This window comes from Cupressus sempervirens, chromosome 1 (genome assembly GCF_028749045.1).
Source record: "Cupressus sempervirens isolate cs-2001-9-10 chromosome 1, ASM2874904v1, whole genome shotgun sequence".
NCBI classification, from domain to species: domain Eukaryota; kingdom Viridiplantae; phylum Streptophyta; class Pinopsida; order Cupressales; family Cupressaceae; genus Cupressus; species Cupressus sempervirens.
Window position 1 is genome coordinate 551,729,829 of NC_143118.1, and position 17,781 is coordinate 551,747,609.

A 17,781-nucleotide genomic window follows, 5' to 3' on the forward strand; every position below is an offset into this window, starting at 1 on the left:
GATTGGCTGTAAGGAAGCACAATCCATGTGCTCTCCTCTCATGCAATCTGAGCCCTCCATAAGCTTTTTCCCATCCTTGCATCCTAGCCCTTGATCCCTCAAGCCCTTTACCTATTTAAGGAATCCTCTTCCAAGCCATTTTAACACAATCCATGAAGTAAAGTCATAATGCCATTTTAAGAAGCCATTTTACATCAAAACCATATACTCACACCCAAATTCCAACTCCATTTGAAGCTCTTTTTGAAGCATAAGCTTGAGCATACTTCCTATCTATTTAGACAAAGCCACTCAACAAGAGAGCTTCTTATTGAGAGAGCCCATTAATGGCTCATATTCACAATTGAGAGCTCATCTTAGTCTATCTTGAAGTTTATGAATTTTGTTTAGTTTGTAGAAGCTTTATTTAAATTTGGTTTCTATTAGCATACTAACATTGCTCATATACATTCACTAGGGACCTATCCAAGGCGCTTGAATTGCCAAGTTTTCACCATTGGATGCTTTATTTTTATTTTGTGCCTCTTTTCTTTCCTTGATTTGTAAATTCTCTCTTTTAGGCATAGAATTTCTAGAGGTGGATAATGTTAATAGGATCATTTAGGACTTCACCTTCAAGGGTAGATAGCTGATAGGCTCCTGACCCAAAAGATGTTGTGACCACATAAGGACCAAGCTAGGTGGGCTCAAACTTGCGCTTCTTTTCTCGGTCAGCTTGAACCTTCATATTCTCTTTAAGGACCATGTCACCTTTCTGAAAACTGTGCGGATGGACTTTTCTGTTGAAATTGCGCTTGAGGCAACTTTGATAGACCATGAGATGGTCGTAGGCCTATTGTCTTTTATCATCAAGTAGATCTAGTTGAGTAAGTCAAGCCACTCTATATTCCTCATTAGATATCTATCCTCGGAGGGAAATGCTGAGTGATGGGAGTTCAACCTCAATAGGCAGGACTACTTCAACACCATAGACCAAGGAGTATGGAGTTGTGCCAGTGGCTGTACGGAATGAAGTGCGGTATACCCATAGGGCGGGATTAATTTGCAAATTCCAATCACGACTGGAGTCATTAACAACTTTCTTGAGGATTTTGAGGAGGGTTTTATTAGTTGCCTCAGCTTGACCATTACTTTTTGGGAAATATGGGCTCGAGAAGTGGTGGTGGATGCGGAGGGAAGTGCACAATTCTTCCATATTTAGGTTTTCAAAATTACCTTCGTGGTCTTTGAATATGGTAGCTAGGATGCCAATGATGATATGATACAATATAAACTTGGACACTTGAACTCCTATGGCAGTAACAAGGGGAACTGCTTCGACCCACTTAGTGAAATAATCAGTGGTAGTGACTATCCACTTGTGCCCTTCTGAAGAAAGTGGTGCAATAAGACCAACAAGATCAAATCCCTAGTAGGCAAAAGGCCATGGTGGTGCAATGGGTTGCAAGTCTTGTACTGGAGCTCGGATTAAATTAGCATGTTGTTGACAAGGTAAACATCGCTTCACAAACTCACATGCATCTTGTTCTAGAGTAGGCCAGAAATATCTAGCCGAAAGGATCTACTTTGCTAGCACCATCCCACTCATGTGAGCACCACAAAGTCCAGGGTGTACCTCTTTGAGAGCCATCACAACCTCATTTTGATCTAAACATCGAGAGAGAGTATCATGATAACTACGATGATATAGGGTTTGGGCAATGATAGTGTAACGGGAAGCTTTGTGAATAAGGTTTTGGCGTTGGGTTTGTGTGAGGTGAGGAGATATGATACCATTTAGTAGGTAGGCATGAATTTTATGGTACCATGAAGATTGGGGACCAACCAAGATACAGACCCGTGTTGATTCATCATTCTCATATGCGGGTTTGTGCAGCTACTCAACCAAGAATTCATACTGTGTAGCTTCGTGTGGTATTTCTAAGAGAGAACCAATAGTAGCCATAGCATTAGCTGGCTTATTCTAGAGTTGAGGTATCTGTATGAACTAGATCTAAGTGAAATGCTCCTTTAATTGGTCAACCAGGTCTTTGTAAGGTAGTAACTTGTCATCCTTGGTTCGATATTCATCCAAAGCTTGTTTGATGATAAGCTGAGAATCACCATAGACCTGAAGCTCTGTGATATTCCATTCAATGGAAATTTTTAGTCCTGCAACAAGGGCCTCATACTCTGCAATGCTATTGGTACACCATAATTTTAGCTTGAAAGATTTAGGGATATAATCACCTTGAGGTGTAACCAAGAGTCTGCCTACACCAGAACCATGAGATGTATAGGAGCCATCAAAATATAGCTTCCAGAGTGATTTTTTTCTATCAAACAGAGGTATTCGTCTGGAACTTCCATGATGAGTGGGTGATCTGCAACTAAGGGTGCATCAGCCAAGTGATCTGCAATAGCCTAGCCTTTGATGGACTTTCTATCAACATACTAAATGTCAAACTCACTGAGAAGCATAACCCATTTTGCCAGGCATCTGGTGAGTACTATACGAGAGAGCATATATTTCAATGGATCAATCTTTGAGATCAGTTGTACAGTATGACTCAACATGAAGTGATGTAGCTTTTGGGTGATAAATACTACTGCTAAGCATGCCTTCTCCATTGGTGTGTAGTTGAGCTCATATCCCACTAATGTTCGACTAATGTAATAAATAGCTCGTTCCTTCCCTACATCATCAAGTTGTGCTAGCAAAGCACCTAATGCTGTAGGAGTAGCTGTGATGTACAATATGAGTGGGTGCCCTACAACTGGAGGAACTAAAATAGGTGGATTAGCTAGGTATTGTTTGATGAGCTCGAAATTGCACTAGCAAGCTGGGTCCCATTTGAAATTTTGATCTTTCTTAAGCAAGTGAGTGAAAGGTTGACACTTATTAGCAAGCTGAGAAATGAATCGCCAGACTGATTAGAGTTTTCCTTGCAAAGAATGAAGGTGCCTGAGTGTCTTAGGGGGAGCCATATCCATGATGGCTTTGACCTTCTTAGGGTCAATCTCAATACCACACTGTGACACAATGAAGCCTAGGAGCTTTCCTGAAGTAACACCGAAGAAACACTTCTTTGGATTTAGCATGAGATGATATTCTGCCAAGCAGTTAAACACTTCCTCGAGGTGAGATAAGTGATCCAAAGCATTGAGAGATTTGACTAGAATATCATCCACATAATCTTCAAGTATCTTATGGATTAGGTCATGGAAGATGATCGTCATCGCACGCTGGTAGGTTGACCCGACGTTCTTTAACCCAAAGGGCATCATATTGTAGCAGAATCTGCCCCAAGGTGTAGTAAATGTTGTCTTATGTCGATCTTATTCTACTATACAAATCTAATTATAGCCAGAGAAACCATCCATTAGTGACAAGAGTTCATGACCTGTGGTGAGATCTACAATCATGTTGATATTTGGCAATGGAAAGTCATCTTTTGGACAAGCTTTATTAAGATCCTGAAAATTAGTGCAAATTCTGATATCACCAGAGGGCTTGGTAACAGGTACCATATTAGAAATCCATTCAGAATAATCTATTGATCAAATGATTTTGGCCTCCAACAACTTCTCTAGCTCTACTTTGACTAATAAAGCCACCTTGGGGTGCATTTTTTAGAGTTTTTGTTTGACGGGCTTGGCCCCTGGATCTACTGCCAGATGGTGTACAACTAGTTTGGGGTCCAACCCCGACATATCCTGATATGACCATGCAAAGTGGCCTATATTTTCACAAAGGACTTCAAGAAGAAGCTTTGCTTGTTTGGGTGGTAAAGAGGCTGTGATGTATGTGATATGTGGTATTTCTGTTAGACTGATATCTATAGGCCAAGTTTCTTCTATCAAAATTGAAGATATAGGAGGTTGATGCTCTTGTGGGGGGAGGATGAAATCTCCATCCTCAGATGCCTCTAAGAGGTTTTCACCATTGGATACGTCCTTTATTTTTGTTTCATTTTTTGAGTCACCCAATGGCGCTCCAGAGGAGTTTTCACCATGGGATGATTTTCTCTTATCTTTTTGCTTTTTTGTTTCTTTTAGCATTTCATTTTTGCGACTAGAGATTTCCTCCTCCCTGAAGTAACCTGCAGGATCTAGCTTGTAGACATACGCCAATGGTGGAGGCAGCCATTTATGTGGCATTTCTGCCTCCATGAATTTAAGGAGCGCGTGCTCGGTAGAGAACTCGTCAACATGAACGACACTTGGTTGGTCCCAATCTATGAGTTCAGGGTAAGCGAGGGGGAGGTCTATGAGGTTCAAGGATAACTGGCGGAGCATAGAGGCTCCAAGGATTATTTCGTCAAGGAAAATATCGTCGTAAGCTTTGTTTTCAACTTCCTCAGGGATGTCTTCAGCCTCAACGAGAGTGTTTTGGATGTTCATAAAGGCGTGGCCTTCCGTTATAGTGCCCCCAGTTGCAGGGAGTCCATAGCCTAAGCCTCTGGTTTTCTACCCTTGGTGTGCTTCTATAGGCTGTCTCATACTTGATTCCTGGCAGCCTAAACCACCTCCTTGATAATCCCATTGTTCCATGGCCAAGCGATGTGACCAGGGATATTTCTATTTAAAGTGATCAAGAAGTGCTTGACTCTTAGGAGGTGGCTCCTTGTATAGCCATGTGTTAATGTCTAGTGTATTTTCTGCTCCATCAAGGATACCCTTGGTGACAAATGTGGTAGGGCCCAACTAGTGAAGTCGAGAGGTGGTTTCTGGTATAGGCCCTTGATGTATTGGGCATCCTTGAGTATGTGGGTCAAGTGGTAGAGCACCAACAACAAAAGCATACGTGAGACTATACTTGCCACAACCTTGGTAATTGATCTTAACTGTGGAGAGAGTGGAGGCTAAAATGGTGTCTAGATCGTGGCAGGTGCTAGAGGAGCTAGCCATGGTGGTGCCAATTTTGATCCTAGGACAGTGATTGGTGTATGAAGCCTCAACCGCATTGCAATAAGCAAAGGGTTCAAGATCTGCGTGGATGGTTATCTCAGTGCCATTATGTGGAAATTTGATGCACTGATGATATGTGGATGGAATGACCTTCATGGCATGAATCCATGGACGACTGAGGAGGATATTATATGGAAGAGTAAGATCAACTACGTGACAAAGTGTTTCTTGAGTGGTTGGGCCAACTCTGATAGGGAGTAAGATGGTTCCTTCAGTAGTACGCTCCAAGTTGTCATATGCCATGATGGTGATCACTTCATTGATGATATCTGCTTTAGTATATCCTACCCGCTTGATGAACTTTAGAGTACATAGGTTTAGAGCCAATCCATTATCTATCACAACATGTTTAACTGCAAAGTCAGAAACCATAACAGTGATGCGAAGTGGGAGGATGTGATCAAGTTCAATTGCTGGGATATTAGTATTTTTGAAGGATAGGGCACAGGAGGCTAAAAGATGGCCAACCAAGTTGCGAAACTCAGTGGCGTTAATGTCGGAGGGGATGCGCGACTCACGTAGAGTGCTGTCAAGGATCTCTTGATATAGTGGACTTGTCCGTAAGAGATCCAGGATGGAGATCTGGGCCGGTGTGTTTCCAAGATGTTATACTGTGGCTCTAGTGAAGGTGATTCTGATGGAGATGCTCGAGATGGAGGTGGTCGTGCTGATGGTGGTTTGATTTGTGTGGATACAGGTGGACTAGCTATATTGAGCCATGTTCGATGGGTAGCAACTGCACATTGAGTGTCTGGGCCTTTGATATTGATGACATTGATAGATGGTTCAACTTGGGATATGTAACCAATTAAGCTACCATAGTCTAAGTATGTCAAGGTATAATTTTGAGACGTGTCTCAATTGTCACCTTGTTTACCTAGAGCATTGTTAGGTTTGTTGACAGGAGGGTTTACAGGTGCCTTTCCTGGGTTTGTGTTATGAGGAGGGAATACATTTTGATACATCATTAATCTTGCATTAGATGAGGGTTGTGCCCCTACTGCGATCTCTTTTTGGCCAATGAGGTCATGTACATAATCCTTAAGCTGCATGCATTTAAGGGTAGTGTGCCCTTTGACACGATGAAATTTGCAATATTCATTATCTTTGTACCAGGATGCTGTAGACTGATTAGGTTCCAAGGGTTGCGTTTGTGGATACCGAACAAGGTTGTCTTTGACCAATTTTTTGAAGATTGTATCAAGAGGTTCTCCCAACAAGGTGTATCTTCGTGGTTGCCTCTGAACACGGGGTTTACTACCTGCTGCTAGTGTGATAGCATTGGTTTGATTATGAGGAATAGGTATTGGTTGATGAGTTTGCACGGGTGGCTGGTCATACGCATGGGGTTGTTGTTGATAAGTTTGTTGTTGGAAAAATGTGGTGGGAACATTGGTATTTGCCCCAACAATATGGACCCGTCGAGTGTCAATGGCACCATCTATCACTGTATTCTTGTTTTTGTTCCAATATCGAGTTTTGTCATTGCTCGACCCACGGTCTTGGGTATTTTCTTTGTACAATCTGATGACAACATCCTTAATGAGGCCTTGCTCAATGCCCATTCCTTTCTCTTTGATGTCTTTGTATGTTTGCAAATAGTTCATAACCATATGATGAGCGAGGCTAGGGTGTGCGTTGTTTATGAACATCTTGACAAGATGGCACTCAAGGATGGTGCAAGAGATCCTTGTTGTGAGGACCTAATAGTGTTGTAGGTACTCTGTAAGACTTTCCCCTCCCTTTTTCTTAGTGTGGACGAGGTCCAGTACAGATAATTCAGTTTCAACGAGATGGGTATACTGAGCAACAAAGGCCTCAGAAAGTTTTGCAAAAGTTTTAATAGTACCTTGAGGGATACAACATAACCATTCCAAGGCTAGTCCTGCTAGGCTTTTGGAAAACAACCGCATGAGGAACACATCACTATAAGCTACCTCCTGAGAATGCATATAGAATTCCTTAACATGTGTGACTGGATCACTTTTTCCCCTAAATTTGTCAAACTTGGGGATCTCGAAATGTTTAGGAAATGGAGTCAACTTGATAGTCTTATCAAAAGGGTATGGGCAATCATTTTCAAATTTGAAAGTTTTGGTGTCCGTCCCATCCTTGAGGGCTTTGAGAGCATCTTTCATCTCTTCCCATTCAAATTTTATAGGTGGAAGAGCGGGTGCCCCCGATCTAGGTGCCCCTAGTGGAGTGGATGCTATGGTTTGCTGGGATGTGGGTTGTGCATACTGTTGCATTTTCTAAGGTAGGTGTGGTAGATAACTATGAGGTTGCTACCCTATGAGGTGGTTCTCTGTGGGTGCTTGGGCATACTGTTGATGTGAAGATTGTGGCTGGGATGGTGGTAATGTAGATGATACTTGTGCTATGCTCTGGGAATATATACCATGCCCAATATATGTGGGTTGCATGCCTACTTGAAAGTAGGACTGATTTGGAGTAGGTGCAAGGTAGTTAATTTGCGGCAAAGTGTTTACTGTACAGAACTACAGTGGCAGTGGATTTGGGCTATTGCCTAAAGGTGGCATGGAGAAATAGTTGGTGAGGGGTGGGAGTGAATAGCTATGTGAAGTGGTGGATGATAGTGTCGGAGGTGTGGATGCGACTACAGTGCTAGGGGGAAGACTAATGATAGGTGCCTGTGTTGCAGCAAAATTTCAAGGTCCCAAAGGAAAAGTGGCTGAAGAGCTTTGGCTAGTTATGAAGGGGTTGATAGTGATGTTTGGTGGGATGGAGGATGAGGTATTGAACCCTAATGGTGGTATTTGAGTAGAAAATGGACTAGATGCAATATGGGGTGGAAATGAAAAGGTAGTGCTGCTAGATGCAAATGGAGGATTTGGTGGAGTGGAAAAATGGGTGGTGCAAACAGATGCAAATGGTATAGTTGAGGTTGGTTGAGATGTAGTATGCACTATTGTTTGAGTGGGAATAGGGTGAGTGTTTTGTGGAATGGGAATTGGCACTTAGGTCGAGGGGATATTTGGGTCTGTTGGTTCTACCTAAGGTGGTTTCCATCCAAACAATGGGTGAGTAGAATCTGTTATGTTGATAGGTGGTGGACATCCAAACTCAAAGACACCAACATTGTCTCATAAGAAATTTGCCATGATGGTTTCCTTGTTGTGATCGATGATGGCATTTACGATAGTAGCAAGACCAGGTTGGTTCATGAAAGCCTCAATATCTATGGATGATCCTGGTTCTTCTAGGATTTGTGGTGGTGGGTCTGATGGTGTCATGGATACCACAGAGTATGGCTGAGCTCGAGATGTGTTACCACTATGACTAGGGTCCATGTCTTTTTTTTCGTGTGTCTCTACCAAAACGTGTGGTGGGTGGCATGAAAGGATGCTTCTCCTAAATGTAGCGAGGGATGATACTAAGGGTGTCCAAATGATATGGTGCTTGTGCAAGAAGCTTGTGTGCTCCTAAAATATGAATATGGGAAATGTGATGGTGATGCAAAAGGTGTAACCCTAACCTTTGGCTCAAGGTGATGTGGGGCACCAAAAGCAACCTATTACTAGTAAAGTGTTGTGTTTCGAGGGTACTCAAAATGATGAGAGATGTGATGCAAAAATGTTTCTAAGTGAGTGAGGAAATAACGCTAAGAATGTAACAATGTAGGTGGAGGATTCTTCTTCAACAACCTAAGATGAGAGGAGATGGTCTAACTTCAAATGCTTGAATGGGATAGTGCAATTCCTAGATGAGAGACTAAACCTATAAGTGCGTAAGTGTGTGTGGAAAAAGGAAGGACCTAATCAGAATGAGTAACAGTAGAGTTGTTGATAAGGCTCATATTAACACCACATCGAAGGGTTAGGTTTTGGATTTTGTAGTCCCATTCAGTCTCCAACGCTACTTCAGCTTTTTCTTTCTCAATTTAATCCAATTTGGCAATCCTAGGGTTAGGGGTATGCTTCTTATGTTCTCCTTCGATTTCCTTATAGGCTGGTATTTGAGGAAGCTTAGCCTTCTTAAACTTAGTCTTAGGATGGCTTGCCATGAGATATTTTTGAGGATTAAAAATCACAATCGTGGAGTTCTTTGGATGCAGTGACTATGCTAAGTATGCCCTATGCTAGGATCGACCAAGTTTGGCAAACATTCATTCAACAAGTAAAAGATCAAGCAATAGATAAGAACAACTAGATAGAAGTTTTGATTCCCAGAATGTGATACTTGCGCCAAGGAGTGTGTATGTTTTACAAATGTTTTTGATTAGTCACTTCAAACACATTAACATCCTAGATGGTTGCTTATAAGGCTGACAGTTGGTAAGGCTAGGGATTCCTCGATATACACAAGGTACATGAGGCCCAAATCCATAGATGAAACCAAAAAGATGTCACACAGCTGAGAGGAGCGATAACCCACTTCTCCTCTTTCACTTCTCAAGGGTATAAAGTTCCTTGAGGCTTAGCTCGAGTGACAAAATCTTGATCCCAAGAGAGGTGTCTTTGGATTCACCTCCCAATCTTTATACTCCGCCAAAACACTAGAGTTGAGGTCGTTCCAAGGGGTAATGAAATCCCCAAGCAGGCCTCCTAAAATTTAAACAAGATTTTGGATCCTAATCTTATGCACCCAAGATGGCATCAAAAGATGACAAGGGGAGAGAAGACTTGGATGATCTTGGGTCAAAAGACAGAGTTCTTTTCCAATTGATGCTTAAGTTTTTTGATCTAGACCTTTTGAAAACACACATGATTTAAGATGCAAAGTTTTAATTCCAATTTGAAATGTGCCAACAAAAGAGAAGTGATCGAAGAATGAATACACCAAGAAGATTTAGGGTCAACAAAAGTAAACTCGAGCGCCCGGAGGCCCTCCATGTCAAGTATCGATTGATTTTCTTTAAGGCATTCAAGATTGAATGTGAGTTTGTTTTAAGCCCAAAATAAAGATGTGTGTAAAGCTCGATTTCAAGCGTGCACCCTGAGGCCCTCCACGTCAGTTGATTCTTGTTCAGTTTTGAAGCCCAAACTTGAAGTGTGATCGATTTAATCTAGATTTTTGGACATTTAAGAAATCTTATAAGTTAAGACAAACCCTCAAAAGCTAATTAAGTAGAATTCGACCATGGAACACTTAACACTCTCTTAGTTAGACCCATCCCCATATATGGCACTGATATTGCAACCAATGGTTAGAATGATGGGTGATTAAAGAGGGTGAGTCCAATGAAAGACTACTCAATTTGACTCTTGTTTATTTGTTTTTAACTTAACCAATTTGGTAAATGTTCAAAAATCAAACTTGCCTAAGTTGCATGCAAAAGAGAGATTTGTTTGTTCTTTTTAAGGCACCAAAATGAAATGTTTGATTTGTGGGGTTTTTAGACATACAAGTTCATTTTTCCAATTTGCAAAGACAAATGACAACAACTTTGACAAGACCAACAAAAAAAAAGGAGCATTCTCGCGGAGAAAATGCGAGAAACTACGTTCCCGCGAGGGTACTCGCGTTCCCGCAAGCGAGTTCACGATCCCGCTGAGGTTCCTATTCGCGGGAATGACAATCCTGCCATGAATCTGGATCGCGAGAATGACAGGAAAGACTATTAAAGAGAATTAAAATTGTGAGCCAAAAACTTGAGAGCTCTTTTTGACAGAGCGATCCCACGAGTTTATGCCCTTACAACGTTCTCGCAAGTGGGAGTGATGATCCTGTTGACAAAAATTTATTACAGTCCCAAGAAGTTTAAGATAGGAAATGTTAAGGTGAGAATGACGGTCCCGCTATTTCTGAGGCACGTTCTTACTGGAGGATTTGTCGGCAGGGATGAAGAGGCTATTTGATGATACATGGCAGAGACTATTTGTTGATGAAGTGCAAACTCACAGTCGCGGGTTCATGTTCCTGCCAGAGAATAGCAGCATTCCCGCGTCGCGAGATCGCATTCCTGGGGTCACAGAGATGCAAAAAGTTTTGTGTTTTTGACCTTTTGCTGGGTGAAAATTGAGGACAGGGTTAGGAGCACATTCTTGAGGCATTCAAAGTGGCCCTGCAAGCAAAATCAAAAGGTAACACAAATAAAAGATATTGATATTGTTAGTTTTGCATGGTTAGCCAAAATATGAAAAAAAAACATGTAAAACTAACATAAATGAGGATTAAAATGACCCTTGCGGGGTCCCACCGGGCGTGCCAAAATGTATACACTAATATGTTAGCAAGAAACACCAATCTATTTAAAAACAAAATCATTAACTAACAAAACTAGTATAAACTTTAAGATAGACAAAGTGAGGTCCTCAAATAAGAATATGAGCCATGGATAGGCTCTCTTAATGAGGATGATCACTTGATTTGTAGAGGTGTCCTTTGATATGGATTTGGGATGTATGCTCAAGCTTCAAAGTTACTTCAATGGTGGAGATGGATAATAGCAAATTGGTAGCGTTGTGAGCTCTCAATTTGGCATTATGAGAGTATGATTGATGGCTTTGTTTCTCAAACTATCATAATAACTTTACTAAAAGGGGTTGTGATAAAATGGCTTGGGAGGAGATCCAATTTATAGGCTAAGGGCTTGAGGGATGGAGGGGTAAGATGCAATGATGGCAAGATGGTGAGGGAGGGCTAGGATGCACTCAAAGGGGAGCACATGGATTGTGCTTGTTTAGCACCAATAGGGAAGTGACACTTGTCACAAGGAGGATGAGTGTGAGAGGATAGGATAAGGGTTGGTCAAAGGCTTGATGAGGGTGGTTGAGTATGTAAGAGTCATGAGTGAGGATGTAAGAGCCATTTATGGCTTTGTAAGAGCATTGAAGGCTTATGGTTGGGATATTTTGGAGGGAGTTGACTTTGCTTGGTTTAGGAAAATCTTAAGCTTGTTTAGGGAATGTGACAAGGTTAGGGGGGAGATTAGGCTTGGTTTAGAATTAGATTAAGGATGTTAGAGATGTGCAAGTGGATGGCATTCATGAGGGTGGGTGAGTTAGTGGCTAAGCTAGGTTAGTATGGGTGGATGGGGTGGATTAGGCTAAATGGAGGATTTAGGATAGTTTAGGGGCTATTAGCTTTGAGGGTTTTATTTATTAAAGTGATTTTAATAAATTTGGGATTTGGAATTAGATAGGAGAATAGGATTAATTGATAAATAATGGGTTATTTGATTTATCAATTAGGACTATAGATGATTAATTAAATTAATCAGCTAGTGGATGGAAAAGGATTAATTAAATAGGAATTTAATTAATGATGCCTTTATAGATAGCTAAATAGGATTACCAAAGTGATGTAATCGAATTTAGGTGTCTACACTAGGTAGGACTCTCCCCTTGTTTATATCAATTAATGGGTGCATGAGCCTTCACATGTCTTTAAAAAAAGAAACCATGAGAAAATAAGAAGAAGAAAACCATCAGATGATGTGGGATGCTTTGGAGATGCCAAAAATAGAAGCTCAACCTTCTTTGGATGTTTGTAGGAGTTGAACTACCATCAGAATGCATATTTAGTGCATGGAAATCTCTAAATTTAGAATTGAAAGTGCACCTTTGGGGAAGCACACCTTTGGAGAAGTGCGCCTTAGTTAAATTTGAGCAAGGTGCTTGATTTGCCAAAAAATCAGAGTTCTCAATTTTGAAAACAATTTTTGGCTTTTTCTTAGACAAGGTTTGGGAGCACTCTAGTATACTTATTTTTTCCCTTTTTTGATGATTTATACCATCTTTATAGACAAACATTTTCATATATTTGAACTCCTTTTGATTCTTCTATCTGAAATTCCAAGGCACCCATGTTGAATCTTGTCATTAATAGTTGCATAAGATGAGGAAGCTATTTTGGTTCATGTGTCTAACCTCTATATCTTTGATCTTTAGTGCAAATTGCTCAATTTTTTATTCTTTGCACCCACCCAATTCTTCACAGTCAGAGACCAAGAGATCCAAATTATCCAGAATGATCAAATGCTTGAAAAATTTTCATATTTTTTTAACAAGATTTTCTAGGTGTTTTTTATTGGCTTTTTTTGGAGGTCTTCTGCTCAAAATTTTAAGCTGAAACTTTCATCGGTCCCTAAAACTAGGTAGCCAAAGGCTCACTATTCTAGAGACTAGAATTAAATTTTTAGTTCTTCTTTCCGATGGTGTAAACAATTTGAATTCTAAGCTCTAGGTCAAAAGTTATAACCTTGACAAGTTAAGGATGTCTTTTTACCTATAGAAAGAAGCAAACATTAGTCCAGAGAGTTGAAAATATAACCCAAAACAAAACCTAACTAACAAAAAACCTAGCCCAAAACACTAAAACATCACATAAATAGTAAAAAAACTTAAAAACCCTATTTTTTGGCCTTTTATATAATTTGTTGGTGCACCTTGAGGGTGTGCTAGGTGCGCTCAATTGCACTGAGGGCATAAGAAAACTATGAAAATTGAGGGTGTGCACATAACGCACCTTGTTGCGTGCATATGTGTGCATCCCAATCTTATTGTGAGGGTTATCTAAGTATAAAAAACAATGTGCGAACATGTGCACCTTGGACAAGGTGTGCATGTGTGTACCATCATCTTGGAGTTCATTATTAGTTATTTGAAAGGTGAGTATATGCGTACATTTCACTTAGGTGAGGGTTCTTAGTTTTTTGAATTTGTGAGTAAAAAGGTGCACACTTGCACACCTTCTAACTTGGTGTTTTGTGTTCATGTGGGAAGGTTCAAATGCACCTTTGCAGGTGCCAAGATGCATGCATTAGGAACATGTGAGAACATGTGAAGAAGGGTGGAGGGGTCCCAAGCTCAGTGCGTGCACCCTTTTGAGGTGCACACTTGCATAATTAGTGCACCTATGCATCTTGGATAGGTGAAAATGTATGCTAAGTGCCCATACACTTGAAACACTTAAAAACCTCCATTTTCTCCTGTTCTGATTCCACTGGGTTTTCTCAGTTAGAGAAAAGGCTAGACCCAAATGCTAAGGGGAGTTCCAAAATCACCCAAGTCCCAGACTGGGGGCTGGGAGACAAAAAAATTAGTAGGGGGTCCCCATTTCTAGGAGAAATGGGGTGTGCATTGTGAAATCACAACAGGATCATTTAGAGCTTATGATAGATAGAGAGTGGCATACCATTACATGAAGCCCTACAATCAGTCAGATAATTGTGTAAATTCTTTCCAAATATGCATAGACTATAGAGGAATGGAGTACTTCATTTTTTTCCTTAAAAGTGGTAGGGAATGCACATGCAATATTAACATTGAATTTACCATCCCAAGCATTGTTGGTTGGTTACTTTTGTTACAGTGACCTAGTCACTTGAATAGTGCTTCTCATTGTGTGAAACAACTTATTAGAATATCAAACGTTGATTTATTTTCATTTTTCCTCTTTAAATTTTTGATGATACTATATTTATCAGTAGACCAAGTTGGTTTTTTGAGCATGGTGGGCATATTTTGAGATGTTGAAGCAACAACATTCAGACCCCTTAGTGGGTGTTGGGTTATTACTAGCCCTTCTGTAGGATAACTTAGGATGGTTACCATCTATCAAGGGTTCCCTCCTACTCCACAATTTGTATGCATTTTTAATTCTTCTCTAAAATGCATAAATCTTTAAGTACTCAAGTTCATTTTCTATTTGAAACATGAATACAAATTCTTCCTCCTGTGCATTACCATTGGAACATTCTTCCAAGACTAGGTTTGTAATAATAAATATCATTTCATTAAATTAGAATATGAGGTTAGTAGAACCCTAAGGTTTTTGATTACTTAGGCAATTCCTATATCCATTATCACTACCATTAATACCTATAATTCTTATGAATTTGACATCACTAGATTCATATACTTTATAGAATTATCAACATAATACTACCATTATTAGGCTAAGTATTTGAAGGTTTATTGGGTCTTATCTATTTAAATCCTTATCTTATGCATTATCATTGCTATAGTTTTTGTAACTTCAATTTGAATAGACATTCGGGGCAGTGAATTATCTCTAGTAGTTATTTTGGTTTTGTGACATCTTATATTTCAATTGAGTGAGTTTTTTTGTTAGCTGAGGCAATGCATTTTTTATTGTATCTAACTCTTAATCTAGATGATTATTGGAATTACTCAGAGCTACCATTCATTGTCTAAAGAAAGTAGCTTTATGAGTTTCATATCCTGGATATATATTGGTAGCTAGTGGAGTAGCAAGTTATTGTGCTAGCACCACATTGAGGAGGGGAGTCTGATTGGACAAGATCTCATTAATAGTTGGAAATGTATTCATGACATAAGTATTTCCAAATGATGGAAAAGTACCAAAGTTCCCACCAACTTGTGGATCAATTTGTTGAGTGAAAATGATGGCTTTATTGTGTACCTTTTCTAAGGTATCTATATATGTATGCATGGACCTTCAAAAGAAAATAATTGTTAAAGGATCCAAGGCTCATAATTACCATCCTAAATACTTGACTCTAGATATGTATTATCTTCAACTTAAAAGGTCTATTATTCTGCTTCTTTCTAGGTAGTATCTTTGTACTCATTTCTTTTGGAAACTGTGGTAGCCTTCCAAGTTCTTCTAATAAGAGGGACTTCATCCTCACTAAGCTCTTTCCCCTTGGGTAAAGTTTTGTAGGTTGGAATAATTAAAGATCCTTTCCTAACCTTTTCTTTAGGTTTTGCCTCCAGTGGATGATTCCTTTTTAGCTTAATCCTTATACTTTTCCTCTACCTAAAAGTGGAGGGAGCCTCATGAAGTGTGTTTGTAGCTAAAGTTGGACCTAGTCAAGAAGGATTAGAAATTGTATCATTTGTATATTTCCTCTTCTTTACTTTTGAATTCTCTTAAATATCATAGGTTATCTTACTATCATTCCTATATACTACCTTCAATGATAGAGGAGTGGTTTCCTTGAAGGTACAGATGTTTACCTTCAAACCCCTTCCTTTTTCTACCTTCAAAGGTAGGTACACCTTAGGATTCATTGGCACTGGATCCAATTTGAATGGAACTTACACCCACCTCTTGGTCAAATCAATAATGTATTACGAGTAGTTCTTGATGTCTTCATTTTCATCTTAGGTCATTTCTACATTTATGATATCCTTATTGAACACCTTATCCATATTGTAAATTTGATAAGGATATAATTTGTATCCTTTCCAAGTCCTTGGTGGAATATGCACAAGAATTTCCACCTTAGCCAACTAAAGATCCATTTTGTTGTAGTCTCAGATCTTTGGTCATAGTGTTAACCGAACTAGTAGTATTCACTGAGTGCTTAGCATGAACCAAGCATCCAATGTAAGCAAGGAAAGAATTGTCACCAAGTGCATAGTATCACCCAAGCATCTAGTGTTACCCAAGTGCCAAAGTATTACTAGTACATAGTTTGACTCAAGCATCAACATTAACCGACATGAAGATATAATTTGATTATTGAAAATAAACCTTTTCATTTGAAGTTGACTTGGAATGAAAATATGGATTGGATAGCTATATAAGAAAGATATAATGCTTTGTCAAAAGTGTGTATTTATGAGAAGTGTGTAATAAAAGGAAGATGAAATGAAATAGAAGACAAGGAAGTGCAAAGAATAATAGATGCAAGGAAATAATTGTCACCAAGTGCATAGTATCACCCAAGCATCCAGTGTTACCCAAGTGCCAAAGTATTACTAGTACATAGTTTGACTCAAGCATCAACATTAGCCAACTTGAAGATATAAATTGATTATTGAAAAGGCACCTTTTCATTTGAAGTTGACCTAGAATGAAAATATGGATTGGATAACTATATAAGAAAGATATAATGCTTTTTCAAAAGTGTTCATCTATGAGAAGTGTGTAATAAAAGGAAGATGGAATGAAATAGAAGACAAGGAAGTGCAAAGAATAATAGATTGATTGGTAGTAAGTCTTGTGGCTACTAAGTAGTATAGAAGGTCAGAGTAGAGACACATCTATCATACTCAAGTGATTAAAAAATTAAATAGAATATCTATATCAACAAATAAATTTGCAACCAAAGGATCATGGTTTTGATTGCATCCCTACAATTGCATCAGGTAAAATCCTCTAACAAGGTGGACTTAGCAGTCTTTTGTAAAATATCCTAACAGAGTACATACTTAATTATATTGTAAAATCCTTTTACAAGGTGGATCTAGCAATTCTTTATACTCCTAACAGAGTAGATCACCATAAGTGATCGATTGTAAGCCCTAACATGCCAACTTTATTACTACTGTAGTGAAGCATTGTGGGTATCATCCCCACCCCATTTTTACCTTCACTTTGGAGGGTTTCTAGGTTACCAAATATTATGTCAAAGTATTATGGTGTTGATTTTTGTATTGCTTTATGTTTCATGCATGACAGTGTATTAGACAATCTTATAAAGAAAGGCACAAAATAATCTAAGTGAAAAGTTTTAAGTGGTTCTTAATTCAACTCCCTCCTCTTAATTACCTATCTATTGTTACATTTTCAAAAATTGGTATTAGAGTGAGGTTCTCCTATTAGAAGATTAGCATCTTGAGGGTAAATATTTGAGGAAATGGAAGTGTATAAGTTAGAAAAAGACATTGAGAATGACAAACTAGATCCACATATGACTATAGAAAAGATCAAAAAAATCAAAGAGAAACTCACTCACTCTTTGAAAAGAACAAAAGAGTTAGCAATGAATATGAATGTCAGTCTATACATAGAAGAAAGAATAGAAGACCTCCGTAGAGAAAGGAATTTAGAAGAAGTAGATGCAACCATAGAAGATCTACTAGGGAGGAATACCATTGGACTAGAAGAAGTAAGAAAATTTAAAAGAGGAAAGGAAAGTCACTTGGTCAGGCT